A 16,401-nucleotide genomic window follows, 5' to 3' on the forward strand; every position below is an offset into this window, starting at 1 on the left:
GCAGGGCTCGAACTTACAAACCGAACTGCGAGATCATGACCTGAGCTGAAATCCAGAGTCAGAAGCTTAACCGACTGAGCCACTCAGGTGCCCTGATACTTCTCTATTTCAAACTCAGCATCACAGCGTTTTAACTTTGTCTTTTATATTTGTGTCACCTTTCTTTGTGACCAAGAACCTCGGTTCTCAAGAATGGGGGTGGGGGTGGGGGATAATAGGATCATGTGACGTAATCCCTCATTTATCTTTCATATGCTTCATACACAACAGTCTCGCTGTCAGTAAAGTTCTATCAAATATTTCAGCCTGGTCTCAAAGATGCTGTATGGGATTAAGGGAGGGGTCTTTATTCATGCTACTGACACACTAGAAAGAGACATTCCTGCCTCCCTGAGGCCAGTATGTTGGCCGTGTCCTGGGATTCAGGGAAATGGTTTGGAACCATAGAAAGTGGCTGGTGGCAAGGCTGGGACAGCCCATGAAGGAATGGAGATGGTTGGCCTGGAATTGGGTGACACAGGAAATGAGACAAAACTTCTTCCCAATTCTACTCTAAGGAAACTTTATATTATATAGGTGAGGGCCCCTGAGCCAGGAGACATTTTATTACAGTTACCGCCAAGTATTTGACCAAGGCTCTCGGTGTCTGCTGAACAACCACAGACACGGTATCTCGCTGAGCCCTGATACCCGAGTGGGATTGAGGTTCGCTGCGTCTCTGCCGCTTGATCTGCACAAAGCACTTTTGACTTCTATTCTCTCATTCCAGGGTCACATTCCATCACAGGAATAACACGAGGTTACGATGAAATCAATTTAGCGTATTTATTTCTCTGGACGTAAAATCTGCTTTCATATTTCCATGTCTCTGCTTGTCTGGTTTCCTTGAAGAAAATCTCTTTTCCTGTCCTGTTTCCACGTCTGAGCTCCTATTCAGTCCCCGAATCTCTGCACAGAGGGGGCTCCCTGCCCCTTTCCTCGGGGGTGGGTGTGCATGCAAGCAGCACCTGCCTGGAGAGAGGGGGTTCTCAGATGGTGTAGAGGGCACAGGCTCACTGTTCTGTCTTCTGGGGAGTGGCTGGGAGCAACGTGCAGGGTCTCAGGGACACTCCCCCAGGGCCTTGGAGGCGGCTGCATTCCACTCCTAGGGTTTGCTCCTGTCTCTCAAGGAGAAAACAAAACACGCCCTTCCTCTCCCCACTTCCCAATGTTTTATTCTTACTTAGCCCAGCTTCTCCCCCCTCTTTGAAAGAGATGGGTCACTTTTTATCTGAAGGGGGACAAAGTGGGACATCTGTTTAGATTTTGCTTTGGGGGCGTATTTATGTATTTTTAGTTACACATCAGTGAGCTGTATTTTCTAAATGAATCTACGTTTGGGATAAGCCCTGACGCAAACTGAGTTTTGAAGAGGGTAGACGGCAAAGGTGTGGTGGCTGACGTGTTCCTGGAGCCAGCGGGGACTTTCTACAACAGGCTTCATTTTGAGGAAGTCGGGGAAGAAGATAACTCTCCATTCGAGATGTCCGAGCCTCCCGGGGGGCTCCTCATCCACCCAGATGTGGGGACAATCAAGGCAGAGTTCGGGGTGCCATGTAGGGTTGCCTCCTTCCAGAGTGGGACAGTACCCAGGGCTTTGCAGAGAAGGCCCCTGGTGGTTTGGTGGTTCTCTCCCAATTTCAATGCCCACATCTCTGTCCTCTGTAAAAGATCATATCATATGAAAAACTCAGGGTGACGCCACTCAGGAAATTTGTGAAGGTGACATAAAGCATGCCAGCAGCTTTAAGCGGCACTCCCAGACCCTAACCTGATGGGTGAAATGAGGGGGGAGGGGGAGGAGGGGGGCCGGCTGCCCCCTGCCTTGCTCAGCTTCCACTGGTCTTGCAGATTTCACTGGAGGAACCGCTTTCCAGAAGCAGGGGGTTGCCGAGGACAGGCCGGCAATCAGGGTCAACCCGGAGAAAAGGAATCCACCATCGTAACCATGGGAACTGGGACATTACGAAAGGAAAGAGGGACTGCGGGGGGGAAAAGGCCGCAGATTGTGGAATGCGGAAGAAGACATGAGTGTTTGCAAAGAGAGCTTTCAAGGGCATCAATGATGGGCCCTCGTGCAGAACGGAGTCAGTCGCTCATCGTCCTGCGCCACCGTGTGGCCACTGTGTCACTTCCCGTCAAACGCTCCACCTCATTCGCTTGGTAGTTCATGTTACCCCGCCCCTTAGAAAGTCACTTGACTGGTGCCTACAAGCAACACTTAATTTCAGTGGTGGCTTTCAGGGCACTGATTTTTTGCGCCCACCGCGCCCTTGGCTGAACTGGAGCATCTGGTCGTGGAACACCGACAGCTACGGGGGAGCAAATGGGGGACGCGTGCATGTCTTTGCTGCTGCTGCTGCTAGGTCACAGAGGGACTTGTGTGGGGGAATTTCCAGCATCAGTGGTGACGATTCATATGCACCCTTGTACTGTAGTAGAAAGGAAAACGGTTCCGATGCTTTCCCTACAGTTTAAGCAAAAGCTTTCTGGACACCAAGTACCTCCCATGGCAAGAAAGTAGTGAGAGAAAAAAAAAAAAAACCTCTTTAGAGGCCTGATCTATACAAGGGAAGCCGTTTTATTTATTTATTTTTAAAAAAAAAATTTTTTTTTTAACGTTTATTTATTTTTGGGACAGAGAGAGACAGAGCATGAACGGGGGAGGGGCAGAGAGAGAGGGAGACACAGAATCGGAAGCAGGCTCCAGGCTCTGAGCCATCAGCCTAGAGCCCGACGCGGGGCTCGAACTCACGGACCGCGAGATCGTGACCTGGCTGAAGTCGGACGCTTAACCGACTGCGCCACCCAGGCGCCCCAGGGAAGCCGTTTTAGATGTCTTTCTAAGTCAACATGACTGTGTGTAAACTTCGTTCAAACCCAAAGCCTGATTTCCGGCCCCATCACGCATGCGTTGTACATCTGCTTTGTGAAGAGTAGCCCAGAGGAAAACCATCTTGTCCTTGAAATAGCGATCACGGCTCCCGCTCCCTGCTTTCCTTGATGATAAAACCCATGACTCCTGCCTAGATGCTAATCTCTAGTCTTTTGAGCTTCTCCAAGATGTGAAAAGGCTATAACCCCCTCAAAACTCTTGATGCTCCAGAGCACTTTCCTTCTTGTGAAGAATGTGTTTTCCGGGCAGCGGTCCTAACTTGGGCTGAAATAAAACCCTCTTTCTTACTTTCAGAGATTCTAAAAGGTTTGTTCATTTGGTGTCGACAAAAAGAAGACGTGTGAGAAGTCCCACGCCTCACTGTCCGAACCCGGAGAACGATTCTGTCAGAGACGCTCACGGGGGGCGGCACACCGTTGTGGGTGTGGGATCATGGCTTTATGATAACGACACTTAATACGTATGGAGCACTTCCAATTCCAGGTCCTGTTTTAAGCACTTTATATGACTGACCTATTTAAGTTTCACAGCAACCCTATGAAGTTGGTTCCATTCTGCCCCTTTTACAGACAAAGAGGTGGAGGCTGAGTAACTCCCTTAGAGTCTCCCAGACAGCAGGTGCCACAGGTGGGACCTGTGCTCATGACCCCTTGTGTGCACAGTCTCCCTCAAACCTGCACTCGGCTTAGGACATGGGGTACAGACCTGCCTGTGAACTTCGGGGGCTTCCTCTGGGTATCCTATTGTTTCTAGAGTAGTCTGTCCTACGCAGCTGTGTCTCCTGACCAGGTGCTTTTAAGGGAAGGCTTTCACTTCCAAATACTCAGAATATACTGATTCAGGAATAAGTGTGTGTGTGTGTGGGGGGGGGGGAGTCCAGAATATTGGACATTTAAAAAAAAGGACGGAAGAGCTGGAGTTGGGGAAGGTAATTCCTATTCGATTCTTTCCTCCCGAAGGCTTAGCAGGCAGAGAGCCATTTACGTGGATATGAGGTGAAATCAAAGAACAGCGCCACCAACCTGTCCATCTGGGGAAATGATACTAGGATCTAAGGCCAATAGACCTGAGGTCTAGACATTAACGGTCTTCCTTATATCCTCAACTGGCTTGAAAACCTGCATCATAATTCATCTAAATACTAACAGAATGACATCAGTAAGGTGCGTCAGCTGCACGAAGAAGGGAAAGGAAGAGTCAGGAAACACTAGAAGCTAGACAGCTGTCACATTAGTTGTTAGAAAATTAAAGAGAGCCAGCCTGCTGTTTCTAGCACTCTGCGCTCTGATATCCAATTTGAGAGCTCTGTAAAGAACGAGATGCTAGACTCCTAATGAAGACAGGTCCCAGCCTCTTGAAATTCAGAAATGAAACAAGAAATTCCTGAGGAACAAATGAAGAAGTGACTGGGCAGAGCTGCTCAAGGAAGTGAAAGTTAATTATAGCAAAGCTGGTTTCATAAGAGAGGACGTAAAAGGTAAGTAGCACTGGTGTATCTCCATAATGGAAAAGAGGGATCTTTCCTTTCACTAATAATGTTCCTGGAAAAGTAATTTTAGGTATAGCAAGCTCAGAATTACAGCAGCCTCTGTGGAAATCAGAAACAAGCTTGGAGAAGCAGTAAAAACAATATAAGGATGTGAGCCAGGGGATGCGACTTTGGGGGAACGGACACAAAGCCTCCGCAGGAACGGGACATCTGGGGAGACACAGTGTCAGAAGAGAAGGGAGTGGGTGAGTGTACTTTGCAAAGTACAAAAATGTCACACATGCGGAGCTTTAAAAAAAACCCCACCATTGTTATTCCTCCCAGAACAGGATGCTTTCAGAAGAAGGACAAGGTCTGCAGGGCTTAGAAGCACAGTGCCACTTGGCAGGTGCCTTTGATGGAAGAAACTCAGGTGAATCTAATAAAGGATTGACCGCGTTCTGAGATTGTTCTGAAGCTTCTTGAGGACAGTACGGTACACACTCTGAATGTTGATGGATGAGAATTCTTGCCGGGTCACCCAGGCATGCTTGGGTCCTCCTGACTCAACCCCGAGCCTGACAAACACACCTCCTGGATTTTCAGGGGGCAGCACTAACTTAGATCAGCCTCAGCTCTCTCCATAAGTAAGCAGCTTTTTTTTTTCTTTTTTCTTTTTTCAGGTATCCTGAGGACGGGCCAGAAAACACGGTGAGGTACCCACCGAGCAGAGGCTTAGAGACTTTTCATTTTCTTCTGTTTTTTTTTTTTTTTTTTTTTTTTTTTCTGACTCACCTGTTCCCTTTCTTCTTCTAGAGTTTTCAAATACTCCCTCTTCTTTCCACTTTGTTATCCCCCGTTATCTTTGTCCAACCTTTCTTCCTGAAGCCCTCGTTCCTTTTAGGAGGTCTCAATGGCCTGCAGAACATCAATCAGCTGACTGCCTTCACTGTTTTGCTGACAGTATTTTCCTCCTTTGAAAAACAAACAAACAAACAAACAAACAAACAAGCATTTCCTTCTTCAACTCGGAAAACTTCTCCGAGCCCACACAATCGCAGACTTTCATATGACCTGCTGCAACTGTCCCCTCCCAGGGACGATTGTTATTATTATCAGAATTAACTATTGGGTTGTTCCGTTTCCCTGCCTCAGGGAGCAAGCCGGAGACTTGGTGTAGGCCATCTCAGCCAGGAGTGGGGCCCGCGGGCCCTTCCCACATCCCAGCACCCCGCCAGGGGGCTCTCTCTTCCTCGGGTTCCCCTGAAACCGCTCTCGTCGCCGCACAGGACCTCCTGATTGAGGGCCCCTACGCTAACTGGAACAGCGCGCATTCACCACCAGTCTCCCTCCTCTAGGCGCCGCGAGAGCGCTCCCACCTGGGGCCCGCCCCGGTGTTTCCCCAACCCCGCCCCCTGGAATCTGACCAATCAGCTTCGGGCTTGCGTAGCAGCGCCTGATTGGTGGAATACGGAGGGCGCCCCAGAGAGGGCTGAGCTCATTGGACAGCTTCCCCGCGCGTCTATAAAAGGGTCGCGGCCACCGCGTGGGTGAGCGCGCTGGAGGGTTCCTGGCGGCGGGCGAGAACGCTAAGCCTCGCGCCTCAGAGCCCCGGGCCGGGCCTGCCAGGGTCCCCTAGACCCCAGGTCCCTCACGCCCTTCGCACGCGGGGATGGGATGGCCTCCTTCGCCTCTCTCTGTCCGCGAGAGGAGCTCTACCTGTTAGCCTTTATCCCCAAAGAGAACATCCACTTGCTTTGACTTGGACGTAAGAAATATTTTTCGCTTATGGGTCAGTGTAATTGTTCAAGAAAACTCTGAAAACGTTGGCAGTTATTCTCACGTGGAGAGGCTCCCTCACGAATCCATCACGCTGCGCAGTGGTGTGCCCATGCGTCAGTAGAGGCAGAAAGTGAAGGAAGACACCAAAGTCACTAGGTGGGACTGGGGCCGGCCACCCTAGGGACATTCCCCAGCGGCTCATTCCTAATCGCCTTGGTTTAAAGACAACACACCTGTTTTTTCTCCTCGGAGGGTGGAGGGTACTGATGGTGGAGAAGAGGGATAAGGGGACAACCAGGGAATGTGGGCACATGGGTATCCTCAGTGTACACAAATGTCCCATTCCTAAGAGCGGTTTTTAATTTTATTCCTATGCCATTTTTTTTGAAATTAAGATTTTGTCATTTTTAGAGCACCTTTAGGTTCACGGCGCAGTTGAGGTGTGGAGATTTCCCATATACCCACTGCCTTCACACGTGCACAGCCTCCGCCGTTTGCAACATTCTTCGCCAGGGGGTACGTTTGTCATGGTTGATAAGCCTGTATTGAACATCATCATCATCCAAAGTCCATCATTTACATTAGGGCTCACTCTTGGTGTTGTACGTTCTATGGGTTTGGACAGGTGATGTATTATTTAGCAAATAACCCAAAACCAATTGGATCCACGTTTGTGAAATAAGGTTAATAGTGGTCGACCCCAGTTTGGAATTTGACAGCAAGAAGGAAAAGGAGAAATAGGACTGTTGAGTAATATACTGGTTTTCTTATGCAGATTTGAAGGCAGTTCCGAGAGTAATTCCGGAAACATTCCGAGCAATATGATAGTGCCACCTGGGAAGAGATACATAGTGTTCCATGGGGACGCCTTGGAACGCAAGCCTCATTTGGATGTGTAAATTTCTGATAATCAAAATTAGTCCATCTTTCCTCCCCCCCCCCCTTCCATCTTTGTTTCAGTTTCACAAAAGATTTAGGGATGTAGCTTAATGACTGATTTCAATTAAAGCTACTTTGAAATGTGGAAATATATAAATGTGGAGTTAATACTATGATTTTAGGCCTTGCCAAATTTATTCCCCAGATTCTTGGTGATCACTGACTACATCCTGTAATACTCAGATTAAAACAGGGTATAGGTATGTTACTGAAAAATTATGTAGATCAAAATTGAAATCGTTGGACAAAATGTTTTCCTGTTGACTGAATTGTTATTTGGGAAGTGATTTAAAAATCTCTATTTTGAAATTGTAGGGATTCCTAGTTCTCCCTTAAAATTTTTCTAGTAATGAAATGTATAGATTGAACCACGCGGGATTGCCAGGATTTTGGTTTTATTTGGTCAAAATAGTCAAAAACTGGCAATTTTGTGTGATTCAACCTAATATCTGAATAGGAAAAAAATTACTTAAAAAGAGGTTGAAGTTAATTTTTTTGATATGGATGATTACCTTCTAATGTATTGATTTTATAAGTTAAAATTTTATATATTGAGTTTACTTACAGCAGGAACCATTTAAAATTTACCAGACTTTTCTGTTTTGCACATGTGTGGTATGATATCCTGACTAGAAATTCAGGAATTTAGGGGCAACTAGAAACCTTTCAGCACATGTCTTTCGCAGCATTAACCACAATCCTCCCTGACAAGTTGGAGGTTACTGACTTTGAAACATAGCCAGTTGCCGAGAACCCAGTGTGTATTCTTTCCATGACCCTTAAAAACTGGCCTGTTTCCTATTAATGATTTTTTGTTTTGTTTGAGGCATGCTGTGGTCCAGTTTCCTGGTTAATTTCCAGATCTTCTGCCGTTCTTCTTGTACAACTCATTTTCTTTGTGGTGGGTCTCACCCAGAGATACCATGTATAGAAAGGGGGCTTCTGGAAATTATCATGTTTCAGCAACAAAATTGTTTAAACATCTGACTATCATTTACAACCAACATCTCTGGTCTGATCCATGGAAAATATCACACATAGCAGAGAAAATTGAGAAGAGCTGGCAGAAGATCTCTGTTGAGTTTGCTTTGCGCACTGTTCAAATGGACTCCTAGGAGACCTCAGGCCAAGGGTATTTCTTTTTACTTCAATTTAACTTGGTGGGTGTGTTCCTTTCTGTGGAGACCAGAGGATCAGAGTCTGGTTTTGAAGGTGAACTTGAGAAATCAATTAGCCCAGCCTTCCCCTGTCTAGAAACTCAGCATCACGATGGACACAGAGCCTGGTCCAAGGCAAGAGGAGGCTCTTCAAAATTGTTGGGCAGGCAGGGGGCATTCTTGTTGGCCCTCACCCTTGCTGGTGTTCTAGTCCCAGGTCACTTTTTTTTTTATGTTTATTTATTTATCTTGAGAGAGAGAGAGAGGGAGAGAGAATTCCAAGCAGGCTCCATATTGTCAGTGCAGAGCCTTGATGTGGGGCTCAAACCCACAAACTGCAAGATCGTGACCTGAGCCGAAGTCAGTCATTTAACCGACTGAGCCACCTCGGTGCCCCCCAAGTCACCATTGTTCTGAGGGCCCTGCACAGGAGGGAACTCCTAGTGGTTTGCACCAGTAGTTTGTCATCCTGGAGAGCCATTGACTAGACCTGTCCTATAAATCTTTGGTTGGAACTTTGAATATATCTTGTTTTTAGGAGTTCATTGGCTTGTCGATTTCTCTAAGGCCATTTTTCTCCAGGTTTTTTTTTTTTTTTTTAACATTTATTTATTTATTTTTGAGAGACAGAGAGAGACAGAGTGCGAGTAGCAGAGGGGCAGACACAGAATCTGAAACAGGCTCCAGGCTCTGAGCCATCAGCACAGATCCCCATGCAGGGCTTGAACCCATGAATGGTGAGATCATGACCCAAACCGAAGTCAGATGCTTAATCGACTGAACCACCCAGGCATCCCTCCAGGGTTTTTGTTGTTGTTGTTGCTGTTGTTGCTTTTTTTTGATGAGATAAGGAAAAGCTGCCAAGAACCCTTAGTCAGTTAACCTGGAGGGAACCTTGGAAGCTGAATTGCTTTCCTCTTAAGGTATGACTGGTCTTGCTCACGATGAGATTTCCTTCTACTTTGAAGGTGTTGAGCTCAACAGGGATGAGACGATTCCACAGCTTTAGGAACACTGGTAACAGCCCTACTTTCCTTGACATAAGATGTGAAGTTCTTTGTTGAGCCCTATTGGGCACATGCTCCTAGAATATAAATTACACTATTATTAATGCAATTTGCAGGATAAAAACTTTGGGATAATTAGTGAACAAGTCAGTCACCCGTAAGACACACAATCAGAGCAAATCTGGCTTCATTAGTTTCTTCACAACGTGAAACTCCTGGTTAATAATTATAGCTGTCTTAATTGAACATCAGGTGGTAGTTTTCTATCAGCTGAGGAAGAAATAGATTTTGGTTTCATGCTCTTATCTTGTACTAATTAAGGTATGAAATGTCTTTATTTACAAAAGCATGTTTGCGTGTCTTTAATTTTTTTTTAATGTTTTTATTTATTTTTGAGACAAAGAGAGACAGAGCATGAGCAGGGGAGGGGCAGAGAGAGAGGGGGACACAGAATCCGAAGCAGGCTCCAGGCTCTGAGCTGTCAGCATAGAGCCCGACGTGGGGCTCGAACTCACAGACCGTGAGATCATGACCTGAGCCGAAGTCAGACACCCAAGCAGCTGAGCCACCCAGGTGCCCCTGCGTGTCTTTAAATGAGTGCTAGCCAGTAGAAATGGAGGGCTTTCTGCATCTGTGGTTTAACATTTTCTAGTAGTCCCATTGAAAAGTAAAGAGAAACAGGTGAAATTAATTTTAGTGATAACTATTTAACTTACTATATTAAAAATATCATGTTACCATGTAATCACTATAAAAATCATTAACGAGATATTTTGTATTTTTATTTTTGTATGAAATCTTAGAAATCCAGTATATATTTGTCCATGTAGAGTACATATTAATTTGGACCGGCCACATTTCAAATGCTCAGTCACCGCATGTAGCTAGTGGCTGTTGGACTGGACAGTGCAGCTTTAAACTGAGATTGTATCTGTAGTTAGGCGGAGGATTTTATAGGGGAGAGAGAAATGGGCAGGAAAGAGAGAGAGGGAAAAAAAAAAAAAAGAGTTCCTCTGGATACAGAGATTCCTTGGCACCAGATTTCCAAGAGTGTGCATTCCTCTGTTCAACATCTGACCTTTAAACCGAAAACATTGACTCTTTAACACCCCAGCAGGAGATTGTGATTACAAGAAGAAAACAATCTTGTAGACTCAGTGTCTGCCCTAAACAAGTTGAGAAGTGAGAGTAGGTGGTTGTGGTCTGATGGAATCCGAATGGGCTTTGGGAACAGAACAGGTAGAATGGAGTTCAGACCAGCCCTGCTGTGCCTGAGCTGTGAGCTTATGCACGTCTGTAGCTTCTTTGACCCTTACCCACTTTAATAATGGGCACAAAAGCGCTAGTCTTGCAGAATTTTAGTGGGGATTAAATTAGATTCCTTATAGGACTGTACTTCGTGCGGTCAGTGTGCAGTATGTGGAAGTCTCCGGGTGTTGTCTGCCTCTGACTCTGTCTATTTTCCCATTAGGGCACTTTGCTCATCTCCCTTCGCTCCTTCTTTTAAAGTCTGAACGGATTTCCTGCTCCACGTTCCCAGAACCTCAATTTCTGATGCAGCGCTGACTCATAGGCCTGCTGCTGTTGTGATTATGGTATAAATATCAGAAACTTACTGCTGAGGCACCAGTAATGATGGCAACAACAATTCGGCTACTGTCCGTTCCAAATCCACGTGAAATGTTCCATTAAGTCACTCCAGACTCCCCGCAAAGAGCAGCAGTACTTCTGTTTTTGGCCAATGGGTGGTAGCATTGTCTAAGCCACTGATCTCTGAGCTGCTGGGTCTTCAGGGTTAGTTTTCCTTTTTTTTGTGCTTTGCCAATTATCTGCGGTTCATTCCCTCAACCTGGAAGAGAGGGAGCTTTTCATCAAAAAGTCTAGGACTCTGGAGTACAATGGCAGCTTCCAGAATGTGAGAGGAAGGCCAGGACACAGAGCTGCTGTTCATTCAGACACTGGTGGAGACTGCTCAGGTCCAGAGTCAACGTGTCTGTCGGGGTGGGTCCAGGGCAGGAGTCTGGGAGGCTGATGGGCATCCAATGCTGGTCCTGCAGGTTCACTGTGAGCACTGGGAAATGACTTTATCACTTTCATCCCCTTATTAGGGGATCATCTTTGAATTAGGAGGATGTGCTTTAAAAATATTCTGCTTTTTATTTTTTTCTTTTAGTGTCTCGTCACCTGAAATTTGCCATACACGCCCCTCCCCCCCAACACCCACTACAGTGCCGGTTTGGCTTTCTGAATACTAATCTTTAGGCTCCTCGTTACTCGACTATTTGAATTAAAGGGAGTCTGATCATACTTGCAGACTTAGACTTCTTTCAGACTTTCCTTTACATTTCCTGATTTTTGTCAGGTGACTGATTTGGTATGGATCAAGAGAACAACATTTGGGAAATGCGGAAAATCACGAAGAAGAAAATAAAATCCAACCATTAGCTTTAAAAGATACGTGTGTTGGGTAATAGGATAGAAAACTATTGGTTGTTATAGAGGCATGGACTAAACCAGAAAAAACTTCTGAATTGAAGTCAAGCTACATGCATTTTATGATTAACCCTGCTGACAAAAGAGGGGGGGGGAACATGAAGCATCTAGGATTATCTTGTTTTGTCGGATTATTCAGTTATTCACTAATATATGAAATCATTTAAGGACCTTCTGCGTGCTGATCAGGGAGAGGGGAGTTAAGCACTGAATAAGACGGTTTTTTGCCTGTAAGCTCCTTACAGTTTCCTGGAGAAGAGAGACAAGCAAGTCAAAATCCCAGTGTGGTGAGTACCACAATAGGGGCACACACTTTGTTACAGAAGCAGAGAGAAAGGCATTGAACCGCCCACTGGTGGCCAGGAAAGCCTTTATAGGGAGATGCCACAAACCAAGTCTTTAAAGGCAAATAGATTGGGTGTGGGAGTCGGGAAGAAGGACATTTCAGGCAGAGGAAAGAAACGTGTAAAGACACTTATATTAGATTACTTGATGTTTGCAAGGAATGGTAAGCACCTTTGTATGAAGCGGGGGCAGAATGTGTAAATATATGGGGCAGGAGAGGGAGGGGTGGGAGATGAGCTTGGACGGGGAAGTGGAGGTGAGATAACAATGGGCGTTCTATGCCATGTTGAATCCTTTGGAATTTTATAGGATTTGATGAGAAACGGATGTTGGGGGGGAGGTAGGTGGGAGCGATATGGGTTGAGTCCCATTAGGCTATGGATTCGGACGACTGGATGAATGTTTGTAACAAAGGGTTGTGGGAGGTGAGAAAATGGTGTAGTCGCTTTGACTTCGGGGGATCTGGCCCAGGGACGCCTGACTGTATGGACCTGCCCATCAGGAGAGATTAGATTTCCAGTTACACATTTTGGTTAATAATAATTACCATTTACTGAAGACTTAGGATGTGCCAGATTCTGTACAAACTCTCACCTTAAATCCTTTTAACAACCCTATAAACACATTTGGCACGTGAGGAAGATCAAGATACAGTGACTTGTCCAACATTGGCTTGCCCAGCAGGGGCTGGAGCTGGGATTTGAGCCCATTCTGATTTCAGAGCCTGAACGCCCCACCACGGCCTTCTACAGCAGCCGCCTGCACAGAGGTGAAGTTAGACAACAGCACACAGGCCTTTCAGGGACAGGATGGAACATGAGAGAAGGACTAAGGCGGGAGCTCTGTGGAAGATGCTCGTGGGACAGATAGCAGCAGACGAGCTCACAGAGCCCAGACTGGAGTTGCCTGGAGGGAGGAGGAAAACAAGGAAAGCATATCGTCCAGAAAGCCAAGAGGAGAATTTCAAGGGGAGAGGGGTCCATGGTGGCAAATATCACAGGGGGGTGAAGTAACCGGACTGAATGAAACCGTTGCTTTTTTAATGTTTATTTTTGAGAGAGAGAGAGAGAGAGAGAGAGAGCGAGCAGGAGAGGGGCAGAGAGAGAGGGAGACAATCGGAAGTAGGCTCCAGGCTCTGAGCTGTCAGCACAGAGCCCGACATGGGGCTCAAACCCATGAACCATGAGATCATGACCTGAGCCAAAGTTGGATGCTCAACCGACTGAGCCACCTGAATGAGACCTTTGTATTTTCCCCTGAGTGTCTTCCTGGCACCAGCTCCACAATGCCATCTGATGGCCAAACATAAACATTTAGGGGCTCCACAGGCTTTGTCACCCCCTAAGTTGTGTTGCTGTTGATAATATGACTATCTTCTCAGACATCCAGAATGCATACGTCAGGATGGTCTTTGATGTTCTGGTCCCACATGACCACCGATGGCAAATCCCGTTGACCCTGACTCAACCTTTCTCTTGTCTAACTCTTCCTCTTCACACCCTCTCTGACACCCCGGATCTTTTTTTTTTTTTTAATCTACACCGTCATATTTCTATCCTGACTTGTCTGTTTGCCTCTGGTTGCATTTTCCTCTAATCTATGTTCTGAAGTCTCACCGCGCCACTCCTGAGCTGAGAACCTTCAGTGGCTTTTCATTATTTACAATACAAATTCCAAATTCTTATTGAAGGCCATCTGTGAAATAGTTATAGCTTACTTTCCTACTTTCCCCCCTCTGCTTTATATGCCTTGCAACCTATTTTCCAGCCAGACTGAAAAATGTCTTGTTTTCTGTGTTGGCCTCCTCAGATCCATTGGTTAGGCCAATCTTTCCAGCTGGATGCACTTTTCTTTCATCTTTCAGGTTGAAATCTTACCCATCCTTCAAAGATAATCTGAAATACTCTTTTCTCTGCGAAGCTTTTCTTGACCCCTTCCACCAGGAACGATTTCAGGTTTCTCTGAGCTCAGATGAGTATGGCACTTTACCCCTCTCAGGGCAATAACTTTCTGTGTTGTTTTTTTTTTTTTCTACTTTCTATTATATTTTTCTTTTCTTTATTTTTTTGGTTTTGATTTTATTTTTGTTTTTGTGTATGTGTCTTGACTTAGTTTTTGAAGGCAAAGTCTATTTCTTACCTATTTTTCTATTCCTCATTTTGCTTGTCACATGGGTGTTTTATAAAAAGATGTTTGGTTTAGTTGAATATTTATTGAATGGATGGATGGATAACTGACATTACTGTCAAGATTTGTGCAATCTCTGTATATTTTATTTTTTAATGTCAATGTCTACAATAGAAGGCTTAATTATTAATCATATATTAAATATTTATGATTCTTGAGGTATGCTCTAAAGAACTAAATTTTCCTATTGGGGAAAAATCTACTGGACTTTTGTCTGGAGCATCTCAGCATCCTATTAGGTTATTCTTGAGTCATTTAATGTGATCACCTTTTTTTAAAGCTTGTTTATTTATTTTTTTGTGTGTGTGTGTGAGAGAGAGAGAGAGAGAGAGAGAGCAAGAGCGCAAGTTGGAGAGGGGCAGAGAGGGAGAGAATCCTAAGCAGGCTCTGTGCTGTCAGCACAGAGCCCAACTTGGGGCTTGATCTCATGAGCCGTGGGATGATGACCTGAGCTGAAACCACGAGTCAGATGCTTAACCGACTAAGCCACTCAGGGGCCCCATTATGTGATTGCTCTTTGAAGGTGGGTAGATAAAGGAAAAGGAAAAGGTACTTCTTTGGGGATGGCGTCCTGGGTCTCTTGGAAACGCCTTCATGCTTAGTATAACATTTCCAGGTTTTCCCTTGACTCATAGACGAAACCGGATTAGAGAAGCAGAAGCCATAGCCATGACGCTGGACCCAGTTTGGTGGTGCCTGCCTGTCCTGCTTGTGAAATTCAATCTGGAGTGTGGAGTTTCCACAGCTGAGCCTATTATCCCATGGACAGGTCTCTTGAGCTTTCTCTGCCTTTGAGGGTATTGTCTTTTCTTAGCCACACATGGTGAGCATCATGTTAAGCAAAATGCAGGGAACTCAAAGGAGGGATCAATGGAAAATGTCTTATGGTGTTATGTTTATTTGGGTTTCGTTGTCAAGTTTAAGTCTTATAATTTGAGCACATGATCAGTTGGAGCTCTTAGTTTCTTACCAGCTTGAGCAGAGTTAAATGCCTCTTTGGGAATGGAATCCAGGTTTTCTTATATCCTTTTTAGCTACTGTTGTTGATGATGGTGTGGATAATCTAAGGGAAAACTCTCACGTAAGGAGATCCTGGGGTTATCCAGAATTTGGGAGGGCTTCAGACAATCCACCTATTTAAACTCGAATGTCCTACAGAAGATAGCATATCTTCATTATAGAAGACCCAGGGAAATTAAATTTGTTGCTGATTATCTGCTGGGCATGGAATCTGGCAGAGAGCAATTCAGTAATAGTCTTATTAAAAATCTCTTCCCAGCTGCCTCTCCTCATCTTTCTTATAGATTTTCTTCCCTCAGTCCAGTGATGAGCTAGCCAATAGGCAGTTGTGAATCAAGGTGAACGCTACATCTCCATTAAAAGGCAGGGCTCCTCCAATCCAGGGGTTAGGGGTGGGAAAAGATACCCACCACCAGCTGCCTTTCTGGAGTAGGAGCTCTAGACCAGGAGCAGCCTGGTTCTTCTTTGACCTGGTCCATAGGTACCTATACACCAAATGTGAAGCTCAAAAATAAAGAAGGTCCTATGTGCTACACCCTCCATTAGCTTGCATATCACTTTGTGGTTGCGTCCTCCCTTTCTTTGGGTCCCCTTTCACCCAAGCTCTGACTTATCCACACCGGCACCTTTCCACATAGAACCTGAAGGGATCACTTTGGAATCTTTTTCACCAGAAGGCATTGGATCCACAGAGGCTCATAATCTTTTTCCTCTATTTTAGAAGGAATAGATTTGGTATTTTTGTGTAAGCACTCTAGTGACTTTTCCTTAATTCTTTGTTCCTTTGGTCCTGGGTTCCACGCTTTTGTCCCTTCTAACTTAGCCCTGTTATAATCTGTGTCTGATGCCTTTGCCTGCTATTCATTAGAAACTTGAGGGCAGGAGAATCTTGATTTCTAGAATTCAAAATGAATAGGAGTCTCTTTTTAAAAGGGGATCAGATCAGAAATACCTTTTGTGCTATGGATAAGCTATAGTTTGGAAATTTTATGTGGCGTGTGAGTCTGAGAATTAGGAATTTAGATTTAGAATTGGTGGTCTAAAGATTTTGGCTTCTGCTTTATGGAA

This window comes from Lynx canadensis, chromosome F1 (genome assembly GCF_007474595.2).
Source record: "Lynx canadensis isolate LIC74 chromosome F1, mLynCan4.pri.v2, whole genome shotgun sequence".
In the NCBI taxonomy this organism is placed as follows: Eukaryota; Metazoa; Chordata; class Mammalia; order Carnivora; family Felidae; genus Lynx; species Lynx canadensis.